The 14,204-nt window shown below is 41.5% G+C and overlaps 2 protein-coding genes across 2 annotated transcripts in view; both read left to right on the top strand.

Annotated features, from left to right (window-relative positions):
• Nucleotides 1-14,204, top strand: part of LOC137500923 (toll-like receptor 13) — a 159,966-nt gene that overhangs the window by 65,093 nt on the left and 80,669 nt on the right. The window lies entirely within an intron of this gene.
• LOC136874083 (toll-like receptor 2) overlaps nucleotides 5,464-14,204 on the top strand; it is a 35,899-nt gene continuing 27,158 nt past the window's right edge. Inside the window, exon 1 of the mRNA XM_067147619.2 lies at nucleotides 5,464-5,526. The gene's annotated coding sequence lies outside the window, so the exon portion shown is untranslated. The remainder of the gene's footprint in view (nucleotides 5,527-14,204) is intronic.

The raw sequence follows: 14,204 nt of genomic DNA, 5'->3' as shown, positions 1-14,204 counted from the left end.
TGGGCCATCTTCCGAGTTCAGAATCCTGAAGAAGAATCGCAGCGACCACCGATGAATACGGTCGGTCTGCACAAACAATTTGCTAGCAAAATCCGGTATATCCAAGACCGCTCGTTGCGGATGGCTAATTTGAGATCCTCGAAGGCGGTCTGTTGAGAAGGGACACCTTTTTTTGTGAAGAAGATTCAGGGGTGCTGCCGTATTAGCAAAGTTGGGGATGAATTTCCAAAATAATTTTACCATGCCGATGAATCTAGCAACAACTTTAACATCTTTGGGAGGCTTGAAATTACGGATGGCTTGAGTTTGGGAATGGCCTAACGAAACTCTATCAGGTTAAACAATATGCCCCAAGAAAGACATAGATGGTTTTGCGAAAGATACTTTTGACAGCTTGACAGTCAGACCTGCTTTACGAAGGTGTTTTAGAGCTTCCTCTAGATGAGCTAAATGTTCTTCGAAGGTCCGAGAAAAAATAACAACATCATCTAAATAATGGTAAAGGTATTCAAATTTAACATCAGAGAAGACCCTATCCAGCAGCTTAGTGAGAACCGCTGCGCCCTTGGAGAAAGGCTCGCGGTTTTATTTGTACAGATTCCAGTCGATAGCAAAAGCAGTCAGATGTTTTAATTCTTCCGCCAGAGGTATCTGATTATAGGCTTGGTTTAGATCTAAGATGGTGGAGAACTTAGCCTTCCGAAACCAAGAAAAATATGAATGCAAGTCGGGAAGGGGTACTGATTGTATAAAAATCTTACGATTCAACGCCCTGTAATCAACTACCGGCCTGAAGCCGCCTTTTGGTTTTGGTACCAGAAAATGGGTGAAGAATACACCGACTTGGAGGGTCGAATGATACCTTCACTCAACAACTTGTCTATAATTTCCTCTAGAGCCTTCATTTTAGGCCGAGATAGCCTATAAGGAGCAAATCTTACGTGAATCGAATCCGTAACCTCTATATTGTATTCAATTAAGTAAGACGCCCCGCGATTTTCCGAAAACACGTCATGATGACTGACATAATTTACGAATGCAATGGATAATGCAATGGATAAGATCTAACACCTTCTCACTCTGATGAGGCGAAATAAGCGAACATTAAGCTGAATTACACGTCAAAATGTGTATATGGACGTTATTTTCAAACTTGAAAGTGCATGACTTCTTTTGAAGGGTAAGCACCAGTCCGGAGTGAAACATCAAATCCGCACCTAATATTACAGGGCATAACACATTTTTAGCAACAAATAACTTGAATTTTCAGGTAAATTTTGAAATACTGATTTTTGCATGTTTAAATCCTAAGATTTTTAACGGGAAAGAGTTAGCCGAAACTCATTTTACAGAATAAGAAATACAGTATAGTCAGGAAATTTACAACAGTACTTTAACTTAGAATACAATTTTTCAGAAATAATGGTCACAATACGTCGTGAATCTAAGAGGGCAGTAACAGGTTCATTGTTCATCTCAATTTTAATGAAGACCACACATCCTGTAGTATCGTAGGCAATTTTGAGGCACTTTCGGACCTTCAAAGAAAGCTTGAGCCGGTCTTCTTTCCTCAGAACATACAATGGTATCATCAAATTGTAAATGGGCTGAACCTGGAGAGACAGGCTGAGAAAAGGACTCAGCCGGGCACTCTAGTCAAATTCTGTTGTTGTTGTTGTTGTTGTTGTTGTTGTTGTTGTTATTGATATTATTGTTACTACAGGTAGAACAAGAAGGTGTACTATTCTGCAAATTACAATTCTTCGCCAGGTGTGTAAATGATCCACATTTGAAACAGCCTGTAGAAGACGACGATCCATTCTCAGATCCTTTATTATTCAAGAGAGGACACTTATTTCGTAAATAGTTCGCAGAGCTACACGCATAACATTTGCAGGGAGTGAAAGTTCGGTGAAGGGGTGGCCGAGAAATATTAGAAGAAGGTGGTGGGTCTCGAGCGACTCGCAGAGTATCGGCATATTTTACTCCTTCCGCAGACACGGACATGGCCTCAAGTTCCTAAACGTTTGAGGACGGGAAGCAAAACAAAAATATGATCTATAAGAAGGCGGAATTATTTCTTCAGTGACAGTTTGTACAATATTACATTCAGAATAGTGCAAAGCAAAAACTATTGTAGATCTTAATATCCTGAATAAAATCAGCTAGATTTTCATGTAGCCTTTGGACTCGGAAATAATATTTTTAAATTAGGGATGACAGAGCTCGTGCCGGAATAAAGTTTGCCAACAAGTGAGCATGGACATTTTCAATGGAACTCCTTTCCAATATAGCACCAACAATCTTATCTGACAGAACACCAACTGTGTAGGGATAGATTATTTGTAAAATATGTGAGTGTGACAGCGCAAACACCAATGCATGGTCCAGAAATTCTACGAGAAATCTTAAGAAAGCTATGACGTCATTAGTGTAGTTAACACAGTATCAAGAAATCCCTTTAAGCAGCATGGCTAAAGGATGCGGTAAGCTGCTAAAGCCTGAGAATATTACCGGAGAGGCTGCCGGAGGTTTCGGAAGTTCGAAAGTGGCATTACCGATGAGAAATGGTGGGATATGTTGTGAATTGCCAACGGGGTTAGCAATTGTTCGGATGGGAAAGAAGCTTGTTGTTGCTCGACCGATTCTCCACTATCAGAAGACTTATTCGGATCCTCTTCCGTATTCAAGTTAATGGGGCAACATAGTTACTCTTCCACTTTCAAACCCAGATATCAACTGGTTTACGTTACTGGACAGGACGGAAATATGTTAACACAAGGAGTTAGCTATACTAGAATGTTCTTCGCTAAGCTTAAGAGACAACAGATCCTCCACCCTATTGTAGAAATGAAGCAGTCTAGCCTGATCCCGTTTAAGTTGGTTAGCGGAGGGCTCGCCTCCTTCAAAAAAGTCGCAACAGACTCAAGATCAGCAATATTGGAGGTGGTCGTGAATAAAGCCTCACCAACTTCCTTCGCTCCATAAACAGCATCACAAGTAGCTAACTCTAAAGAATCATTGAGTCTAGAAGCATCCGTCGCAATCGTACCACTAGACTGGACCTTTCTAACAGCCAATTCATAAATGAGCTCCTCCTTGCCCAAATACCAAGGAACAAGAACCTCTGTAGGGCCAGACATAATGCAAGAAATTCCTGACAACATTTTGAAAACTCGGGAAAGGGAAATATTTCTAGCGTTCAAATCTAAATATTGGAGAAAACCGTCAAAAGCGGCTTTGTCCAGGCCCGTTCAAACACGCTCTTCTACCACTTGTTCCGGGATTTCCGTAGCTCACAGAGGTTTAGGAGGCGCCTGGATTGAATGGGTTGACAAGGAATTAACTAGAGCATAACTTAACACAACAAATTACGAAATTTTATTCTTTCCTTTTTTCTCTAATTAAAATTTAGTTAAGTATAAAATCAGAATGAATAACAACAATATTAATGAACTCGTCAGCTCTAGCAATAACAATGACTTAAAGTCCGAATATCAGTTACAAAATTTACAATTTTGAATAGCTTGGTTGATTTACATAGAAAAGAGCATCACTGTTCTTGGTAGGAACAGTATTTTACAAACTACATGTTTTGCTCTAATCATTTATACGGCATAGGAGGCTGAGCTACAAAAGATGCTATAGTCCAGCCTCGCAGAGGCACACATTTATTATTGCGCACTATGTTACACCTATAATCCATCAGTTGTCCTCAATTAAAGTGTTTACAGCAGGTAGCCCCGAGGTGGACTTATCTATTGCTCAACAGTTTATAACTCAAGGGAACTTCACACCAGAAATCAGTTCTACACATAACAATAAATTTAAAAGGGCATAATTGCCCATCCTAAAGAGCCTTAGTGAAAAAAGAAATGGTTAAATATGACTGCCCGTAAACTAAAGGGTAGGGGGCGAAACACTTGCCCTCCTTGTAGAAATAGGTAAAACCCTAAGTGGGCTTATGGCCCAACGTACAGAGACTAAGGCTATTCTACAGTGGAGTGACTAAGAAAGAAATATTGAAGCCAAATGTGATTAAAAGGAATTTAGATATTTTGAAAACTGTAGTCACCCCATGCCAAGTTGAATGGGAACCAACAGAGGGTAATCACTATATCTTCCCTTACATTAAGTATTTCCCAGTAGGGAATAGAATAGAGTCCTCAGATTTGCCAAAAACTCTACATTTAAACCAACAATTTAGAACTTTACAAAACAAAAGAGGTTGAAACCTTCCCCTTAAGCCATCCGCAGGAGCTATCACATGTTTATGAACATTCTGCCATTACCTTGAGTTGCTGGGCCTTCCGAATGCCGCCCGCGGACCCTGCCTTCTGGTTCACGCCAATACACGCTCGTCACACTCGAGCGATTCAGACATTACGGCCCTGAAGCATCCAGCTTTTATAGTACTTTTGAGGGGAAGCTTCTAAAACTCTTTACTGATAGGCTGGATTCTTGTACACATCCCTAATTTTAATTGGCTAGAGAAAATATTTACAAGTTTCTGATGGGTTGATTACTATAGAAGAAGGAACCAGCTGAAGTGTTGACAACTTCGGCACAAAAAAAATCCTAAGAACCAGGTTAACAGACATCAAAAATACAAATTTCTTTACAAAATAATTATAATTTACCCCCTAGATGGAGCAATTAAACCTACGGTAGAGATTAACAGTTGAATATCAAAGTACCTTGTCATGCATTAGTTCATATTTGTTTACATAGATGGCCTTATAGAAGGCGCCCAGTTCAACTGGCCGGAGAAGGTAAGCCTCCGATACAACAACAACAGCAATAATAATAATAATAATATTTTAACTTCGGTCTATCTACTAACGTTCCTGGGGCTCGATTAGCTCGGTGACACCTGCTGTCTTCCAACCCCGTTGGCTGAGGTTAGACTCCCGCTCATTCTGGGTTGAGATTTGCTCCCAAAAGTCACTTGGCGTTTGAAAGGATATCCGACACTAAATTCCCACCACAACCAAAATGAGCCCGGATGACTTCAGTGATTCCATAAAACTGAAAGAAGCTGAAGAAAGTTTAAGTGCTAACTCTCAAAGCAGACGTCAGGATGTCAAACTTTCTTGCAAGTTCTTTCTTTTTGTTAAATGTTATTTACGTCGCACCGACACAGATATGCCTTGTGGCAGCGATGGGATAGGAAAGGGCTAGGAGGGAGGAAGGAAGTGGCCATGGCCTTAATTATGGTAGAGAACCAGCATTTGCTTGGTGTGAAAGTGGGAAAATCGGAAAACCATATTCAGGGATGTCGAATTTGGGGTTCGAGCCCACTATCCTCCTGATGCAAGTTGAGAACTACGAGACCCAAACCGCGCAGCTACTCACTCGGTGCAATAGTTCTTTATCATGGTTACTGCGTTATCACATCTGATAAGATTCAATTCGATATGGTCACCTGACCTTAGCTCGCTATCTTCAGTATCGTACGTTCTCTTCTGATCTCTCGTTAGTTGTAAGAAAATTTCCGAGGAGGAAAGTCTACTCTTGGACATACAAGTAAGTCAGTTAATCTTTTAGCTGCTTTTGATTGTGTGACTTCTTGCTTCAAATGATATGATTCAGTTTGTCATCAAGGTTCTTATGATTGAGAGTTTTTGGATTACACAAATGTTAAGATATGAAAACTTTGCTGTCGTTCGCGTTGTTTATTGTATATTGGTAATTAATTTTATAAAATTCTTCAGAACTTAAATTTCGAGTTTGGACTGATTTTATGTGGTTAGTATCGTAAGTATCTTTCGACTTTTAGAATACTGTATCTACATCGTGAGGGATGCAAAGCACAGTACTTTAACGACCAGCTGTGATGGTCCCTGGGCTTTGAGAAAACATAGAAATATGAGTGTTGTACTATGAATGTTGAGAGTGGGTATCTTGCATCACTTTTGATTTACTCAGCCTATCCGGGGCAGTAATTACGTGCGTGGATAACCTGTATCGTGGTCCGAATTTCCATTCGGAAGTCCAGGGACTTAGAAACGGTGGTTCTTCAGCTAGAGAGGTACAACAGAAATGAATACCAGGTTAAATCGTAGGGACATGCTGGCCGGACATAGAACCAACCACTCTCTCTCTCTCTCTCTCTCTCTCTCTCTCTCTCTTGGTAGTTCCCTCTGTGGATTAGTGGTAGTGTACGCCAGCGGATCCCAAGATAGCGTGTTCAAAACCGGCAGAGAAGACGGATTTTTGAACGGCGGAAAATATCCATTCGACACTTCATGTCGTATGATGTCGGCATGTAAAAAAGATCCCTCGTGACACATTTGGTGTTTACCCAACAAAATTCATTAAAAACTCAACCGTAGACGCCGAGGAGGGATTCGATTTAGACTACTCTGCCATTTAGTAGGCCTAGCGTAAAACGGAGCGTGGAAATTGACGAGCAAACAACCAGATAGCGTCAAATTGGAATGCTTGCACACGGTAACTGAGGACATGGGATTATTATTATTATTATTATTATTATTATTATTATTATTATTATTATTATTATTATTAATATTATTACATCTGCTACTGCCCAGGTTGCAGACAGTTGAAACTTTTACCTTCCATTTCTCCGTGAACTTTCTAGGTATTTCTTGCGTAGTCTCCTAGTTTTTTTTTTTACAATTTGCTTTACGTCGCACCGACACTGATAGGTCTTATGGCGACGATGGGATAGGAAATGGCTAGGAGTAGGAAGGAAGAGACCGTGGCCTTAATTAATCTACAGCCCCAACATTTGCCTGGAATGGAAACAGGAAACCACGGAAAACCATCTACAGGGCTGCCGGCAGTTGGGTTCGAGCTCGGTATCTCCCGAATGCAAGCTGACAGCTGCTCGCCCTTAACTTCAAGGCAACTCGCCCTTAACTGCAAGGCAACTCGCCCTTAACTGCAAGGCAACTAGCCCGGTGTTCTCGTTTCATCTTCCTTATTGTTCTCTTCCGACTACGACGTCATTAGGTTTGCGATGCTTCCTGAACCACCGGGCGAGTTGGCCGTATAGTTAGCGTCGCGCAGCTGTGAGCTTGCATGCGGGAGATAGTGAGTTTGAACCCCACTGTCAGCAGCCCTGAAGATGGTTTTTCGTGCTTTCCCATTTTCACACCGGGCAAATGCTGGGGCTGTGCCTTAATTAAGTCCACGGCCGCTTCCTTCCTAGTCCTAGGCCTTCCCTGTTCCATCGTCGCCATGAGACCTATCTGTGTCGGTGAGACGTAAAGCAAATAGCAAAATAGGAGCTTACTGAACCCACCACTTTTACGATATCGTTACCTCATTCATTCTCTTTCTTTCTTTCTTTCTTTCTTTCTTACTTTCTTTCTTTCTTCCATCAACGCCCTCATTCTATGGAGTGTCTCTTACATATTTTCCTTCGATTAGTATTAAGAGAGGATGGTTGGTTAGTCGTACTTCTCCTTAAAACAATAATCACCACCATCACCATGAAGTCCTGTAAGGAGACAGCTCTTCATGACTTTCGTTTTATAGGAGTCTCTTGCATGATGCCCGAAAGTACCCCTGTCACTTTACTCTACATTAACATTCCGTGTACGAAGTTACGAACAAGGTCAGTGCTAAAAGCAGGCAGCTTGCGTTGTATTCATCCTGGCTTGAGGGGACGCCCAGCCTAGGCGCCAAAGCTGTGGGCGGTTCACCTGGAGATACGTACTTTGGATTCCCCGTCGGAAATTCGAAATTTAAAAAAATATGTTTTACTTCTGAAAATTAGTACTACCTCGGTAACTGCTTGGAACAAAGGTGGCTGAGCACACAGATAATCACTCCGTCCCACTTACCGTTTGTGCCAATGTTACCAATAACGGAAGCCTTTATATTTCCTTCCCCCAGGGTCCTCATTCCCTGTATGGAGATACCCTTGCTTTTGCTTTACATCCTGACTTAAGATAGCCAGTGCAACTAAGTGGATAATTTCTAACATTGATGGCCTAGTTCTAAAAGCACGCATGTCAGTCACACCCTCAGATCATGGAAGACTACTGGCAAAAAAGAGCGCTATTGGACTAGATAAAAGAGTGACTGAATGGGTTCCTATATTTCTAGAAAATAGAACTCAGAGAATAAGAGTAGGCGAAGCTTTATCTGACCCTGTAATAATTAAGAGGGGAATTCCTCAAGGCAGTGTTATTGGACCTTTATGTTTTCTTACATATATCAATGATATGTGTAAAGAAATGGAATCAGAGATAAGGCTGTTTGCAGTTGATGTTATTCTGTACAAAGTAATAAATAAGTTACAAGATTGTGAGAGGCTTGCAGGGTGACCTCGATAGTGTTGTGAGATGGACGGTGGGCAATGGTATGATGATAAACTGGGTTAAAAGTCAGGTTGTGAGTTTCACAAATAGGAAAAGACCTCTCAGTTTTAATTACTGCGTTGATGGGGTGAAAGTTCCTTTTGGAGATCGTTGTAAGTACCTAGGTGTTAATATAAGAAAAGACCGTCATTGGGGTAATCACATAAATATGATTGTTAATAAAGGGTACAGATCTCTGCACATGGTTACGAGGGTATTTAGGGGTTGTAGTAAGGATGTAAAGGAGAGGACATATAAGTCTCTGATAATACCCCAAGTGGAGTATAGTTCCAGTATATTGGACCCTCACCAGGATTACTTGATTCAAGAAGAAATATCCAAAGAAAAGCAGCTCGATTTGTTCTAGGTGATATCCGACAAAAGATTAGCCTTATGAAAATGTTGCAAAATTTGGGCCGGGAAGACTTGGGAGAAAGGAGACGAGATGCTCGATTGAGTGGTATGTTCCGAGCTGTCAGAGGAGAGATGGCGTGGGAGGACATCAGTAGACGAATAAGTTTGAGTGGTGTCTTTAATAGTAGGAAAGATCACAATATGAAGATAAATTTGGAATTCAAGAGGACAAATCGGGGCAAATATTCGTTTATAGGAAGGGGCGTTAGGGATTGGAATAACTTACCAAGGGAGATGTTCAATACTTTTCCAATTTCTTTGCGATCATTTAAGAAAAGGCTAGGAAAATAACAGATAGGGAATCTGCCACCTGGGCGACTGCCCTAAATGCAGATCAGTAGTGATTGATTGACTTTCTATTATCACAGTTTTCTCTTTAGGAGGTTATTAGAGGACTAATTTTCAGGCACTGTAATTAGATTTGTAGAGCATTAAATTATATTTCAGTACATACCATTGCCGGTCCCGCCGTGTAGGAATGATGCGCCTGCCTCTTACCCGGGGACGATGGGTTCGATTCCGGGCCAGGTCAGGGATTTTTAACTGGATCTGAGGGCAGGATCGATATCCACTCTGCCTGCGTGATTACAATTCGGGAGCTATCTGACAGTGAGATGGAGGCTATGGTCTAGAAAATTAAGAATAACAGCCGAAGGATTCGTCATGCTGACCACACTATACCTCGTAATATGCAGGCCTTCAGGCTGAGGAGCGGTCACTTGGTAGGCCATTGCCCTTTGGAAGTGTCGCGCTATGGTATTTGGTTTAGTTTTTGGTGCACACCATTAAATCATATTCACCAAAAAGTCACACTCACGTGGTATTAGAACTAGGCCATCGAAATAGAGGCTTGTACAAGTATTGAAATGGTGTGAAGTTAACTGTACAGCTTAGAATGAACTTATTACTCGAATACAGATATAATTAAGAGTTTAGGAATTATACATTTTCTGCTAACGGCCGTGACAGATAAGCCTACTTGGGATATCAGATCGCAGAATTATCTCTATCATACTGGAGCTGACTCGGAGTTGTCGCATTTAAATCCTCACAAATCGCGTTAATGAAAGTATTAGTAAAATAAATGTATATACTGTGAACGCACCCTTAACTGGCTGATCCTGTGAAAAATAGCGTAGCATAGGTTCCCCACCTTCGTGAGCACGCGGACAGGATGGAACTAGTTTCGTATTGTTTAACGTTTAGAGTGGTGATTTCTAATGTTTTGAAATCAGAAATTTCATATTTTGATTTTAACATTTATCATTTTGTAGCTTTTATTCAAATGCAATTTAGCGCTGTGTAGCGGTTTGGAGAAAAAGAGAGAATCTGAGTTAATTGTAACGGCCGATAGGATTCGTCGTTCCGAGGACACAACACTTCGTAATCTGCAGGCCTTCAGGCTAAGCAGTGGTCAATTGTTAGGCCATGGCCCTACGGAGCTGTTGCGACACGGGCTTTGGTTCTGAGTTAATTGTGATAAATAGGCAATCTTTTGATAATGAAAATCCACAGCCTGCCAGTCATTCGACCGGTCAGGGATGGAATGAATGAAGCTCCCATCTAGCGGCGAGGATAAGAATTATGGCGGCTGTCGAAGCCTGTCGCACTCTTCTGGTGCAATGATTAATGACTGACAGATGAAATGAAGTGATATTGGACAGTGTTGCTGGAATGAATAATGACAGGGAAAACCGGAGTACCCGGAGAAAAACCTGTCCCGGCAACACAAATTTCACATGGAGTGACCGGGATTTGAACCGTGGTATCCAGCGTGAGAGGCTGGCTCCTGAGCAAAGGAGCTCTAATCTTTTGGAAATACTAATGCGAAATTAAAATCAAATTTGTACGAAAGTAATGTTAAAATAAGGATGCTTAAAAAGTATTATACAATTCTACATTTATTTTAAGTTGATATAGGCAAAAGCATGATTGTCGGCATCGCGGTGTAGCGGTAGCGTGCCTGCGTTTTACCCCGACGATCCTGATTCGAATCCCGGCCAGGCCAGGGCTGGGTCGAGGTCTACTCAGCCTATGTGATTACAATTGTAGAGCTATATGACAGTGAAACAGCGGTCCCGGGCTACAAAACCCAAAAATATCGGCAAAGAGGATTCGTCGTGCTGACCACACGACACTTCATAATTTGCAGGCCTCCGGGCTGAGCATCGGTCGTTTGGTAGGCCATGGCCGTTCAGGGCTCTTGTGGCGTGGAGTTTGGTTTCTAAAAGCGTGACTAAGATAAACAAAAATTTCCTCGATTGAAGATTGCCACAATAGACAATGAATAATGAGAAAATGAAATTTGATATTGCGATTTTCAATGGTAATTTATTGATTACAAAATTGTATAATGTATTCAAAGTAGCTATAATAAATATAACTGAGAACAATGATTTCTTAGCAAATGAAATTCGACCTCTTAAAGCTTGTAGTTATACAGCTAGGAATTCTAGAGAATCTAAATTAAACTGCTTCCAAACATTTATTATTAATCGAGGAATGGTTATTCGATCCTCTGCCATTACTCCTATCACCTTGATGATTCTCAGTCCAAATGTATCTTAATAATAAGTTACGGTCGGTTTCTGATTCAGTTCCTTTTCCCTACCAACCTCTTCCGGCTGGTCTGTGGAGGTTTCCAAAATAACTGTAGATCTATTGTATATTCTACCCTACACAGTCTCAGCCTTGAAAGCTACGATCTCAGTTCTCATACCGCTAACAGTATCAGCAAGTCTAAATACCTTTTCAGCTACCATATATCTCTATTTTGTTTTTGCTAGTGGTTTAAGATTGCAGTAACACATCGTGAGAGTCACTTTTTTAAGAAAATCACAGGATATACCTGAATATTTCGTTTTGTCATTCGTGTTCTGCTATCTCCCGTAGTTAGAATGTTTTTACTGAACTATCTTTCGGGATCTATACTGTCGGTAGGGCCCAAATTCAGAGCTACTTGGGCAAATTGTACATGGCAGTCACCGAGCGAGTTGAGCGTCCGGTTGGGGTCGCGCAGCTGTGAGCTTGTTTTCGGGACATATTGGGTTCGAACCCCACTGTCGGCAGCCCTGAAGATGGTTTTCCGCTGTTTCCCATTTTCACAGCAGATAAATGCTGGGGCTTCACCTACATTAAGGCCACGGTTGTTTCCCTCCCAATTCCGGCCCTTTCCTATCCCATAATCGCCATAAGACCTATCTGTGTCGGTGCGACGTAAAGCAACTTGCAAAAAAAAAAAAAAAAATACTTTGCATGTTCCGGATCTTTCTACTCAGCTACTACGTCGTGTCTTCTGTAGTGCTCTCGACGCTTCCAAGGCGTAATCTGATTTCTGATTTACTGACACATCTCCCCACTTCGCATATAATCAAGGTATCTTCTTTTCATTGCGATCACCATTCTTTGTGTCGTAGAGCGAAGGCGAGGCCGGCGGCTGTCAAGTGTGAGGAAGGTAGGGTACAATTTTCCTCCTGTCAAGAAATTAATATCGTCCTTCTCTTGGAACTGCCATCATGGACTTGTTAACAAAATCGCATACTCATTATTATTATCATCGTCATCATACCTAGAAGATAACGCCCTCACTTTGGCCAGGAGAAGTGGGAAGGTTGAAAGAGATGTTAAGGAAGAAGTTGTGTAAAATGAAGTGAGAAGTTCGGCCTCTTGGCTGTTGCGGAAAGTGAAGTTACAAAATTTGAAAGCTAGTTGAGGGTGATTCTTGTTTTGTGGCCTAAGGTAATGAGTGTTTGATTGAGAGTGGGTATGGTTTGGCAGTGAACAAATTGATACAGCGTGATGATTGATAACCATGTGAGGGTATGAGGTTGGTTCAGTGAATGGGTGGTGGGATGGTTAAATACATGTACGAAGATGGAGCTTGAATATCTTTTATTACTGTTAATTTTATATGAAGATTATGCTGAATAATTGGTGGACCTTTGATCGACTTATTGGGTGAATGGTCAGCGTTGCGACCTTCGTTTCAGAGGGTACCGGGTTCGATTCACGGTCGGGTTGGGGTTTTAATCGTCTCTAATTAATTCTTCTGGCCCAGGAACTGAGTATTTGTGTTTGTCCCAATACTTTCCTCTTCATATTCACACAACACCCTACACTACCAACCACCACAGGAACACGCAATAGTGATTCCATCCCTCCACATAGGGTTGGCATCAGGAAGGGCATCCGGTCGTAAAACAGGGCCAAATCCACATGTGCGCTACAGTTCGCACCCGCGACTCCAGAGGTGTGGGAAAGGCGGTAGAAAAAAGAAAGAAGAAGAATTTTTGGGCTTTTGAGTGAGTGCGCGTGGATATTTTTGTGAAGGTGACGTTGAATGTTTTTTTTAATGTTGGGGACTATAAATATGAAATATGAATGAATGGATGAGCGTGTACGGTTTTCATCTTCCCAGCCACCAACCCCTAAACCGCTGATCACCTGTGATGTTCCAATTAGATGATGCATGCGTCCCTCGCCACCCACCCAGGTGTGACCCTCTTATTTAGATACTAGAAGACCCGCGCTTCACCTCAGCATTCGTTATAAATAGGTCAGATAATTTGTCTTTTTATGAAATTACTCTGTGCGCTTCCCGGGTACTTTTGAATATCTACTTTTAGGATTTTGTATTAGGCCTATCTCTTGTGCCAAATGAATTTTTGTAGAAATCTTTATATTCTACGAACTGTTTGTAGTTTTTAAATCTTTGTTGTGTGTGTAATTAAGTTTGGAGCTTTGCCCTTGTTGAAGCCCATATTGTCTGAGAAGTAGCTGAGATCTCTTCAAATAAATAATAACATTTCGATTTACGCTTTGTCCTCTAGATATGATGCACTCGATTCCAAATGTGATTGAGACACGGCCTAGTGAACCCGAAAACTGTGGAGTTAACACTAATTATTCGATCATTTTAGACATCTTCTTCCCCCACCCTCCTCATGCCTATGGAGGCCGAACTTGGACTTAACGGCACCTAGAGTGTCACAATTCATCTCACCGACCCCAGAATGTTCTGTATGGGTTCGACAATACCATTTCGAAGATATTTACATGTCACTACCGCCCAACCTCCAGCCTTAAAGGTGCTTAGGGGTGTCACCCCACAGTTCTTTTCCCCAGATAGTAAGTCAGATGTGAACCAAGTTTGGTTGAAAAATTTGCTGGAACATACACACAAACATCCATATTCTACGGTCATTTTGGACATTTTCTTTTTCACCCTTTTTTTACGCCCCATTCCAATGGTGAATGTACTTGAAATTAAATGTCATCCGGAGTTTCACTATTCACCTCAGCGACCCCGAACACTATGGATCCAACATTAATATTAGTCGTTTTCGATTATTTTTGCATGCCACTCCCTTCATGCCACGTACCGTAGGGGTGCTAGTGGTGTCTTACCCCTCACAATATTTTTCTCCAGATAGTATTGTCATACATGTACCAAGTTTG

The sequence above is a fragment of the Anabrus simplex genome, chromosome 5 (genome assembly GCF_040414725.1).
Source record: "Anabrus simplex isolate iqAnaSimp1 chromosome 5, ASM4041472v1, whole genome shotgun sequence".
In the NCBI taxonomy this organism is placed as follows: Eukaryota; Metazoa; Arthropoda; class Insecta; order Orthoptera; family Tettigoniidae; genus Anabrus; species Anabrus simplex.
Note: the sequence above shows the minus strand (reverse complement) of the source record. Positions and strands in the feature narration are given on the sequence as shown.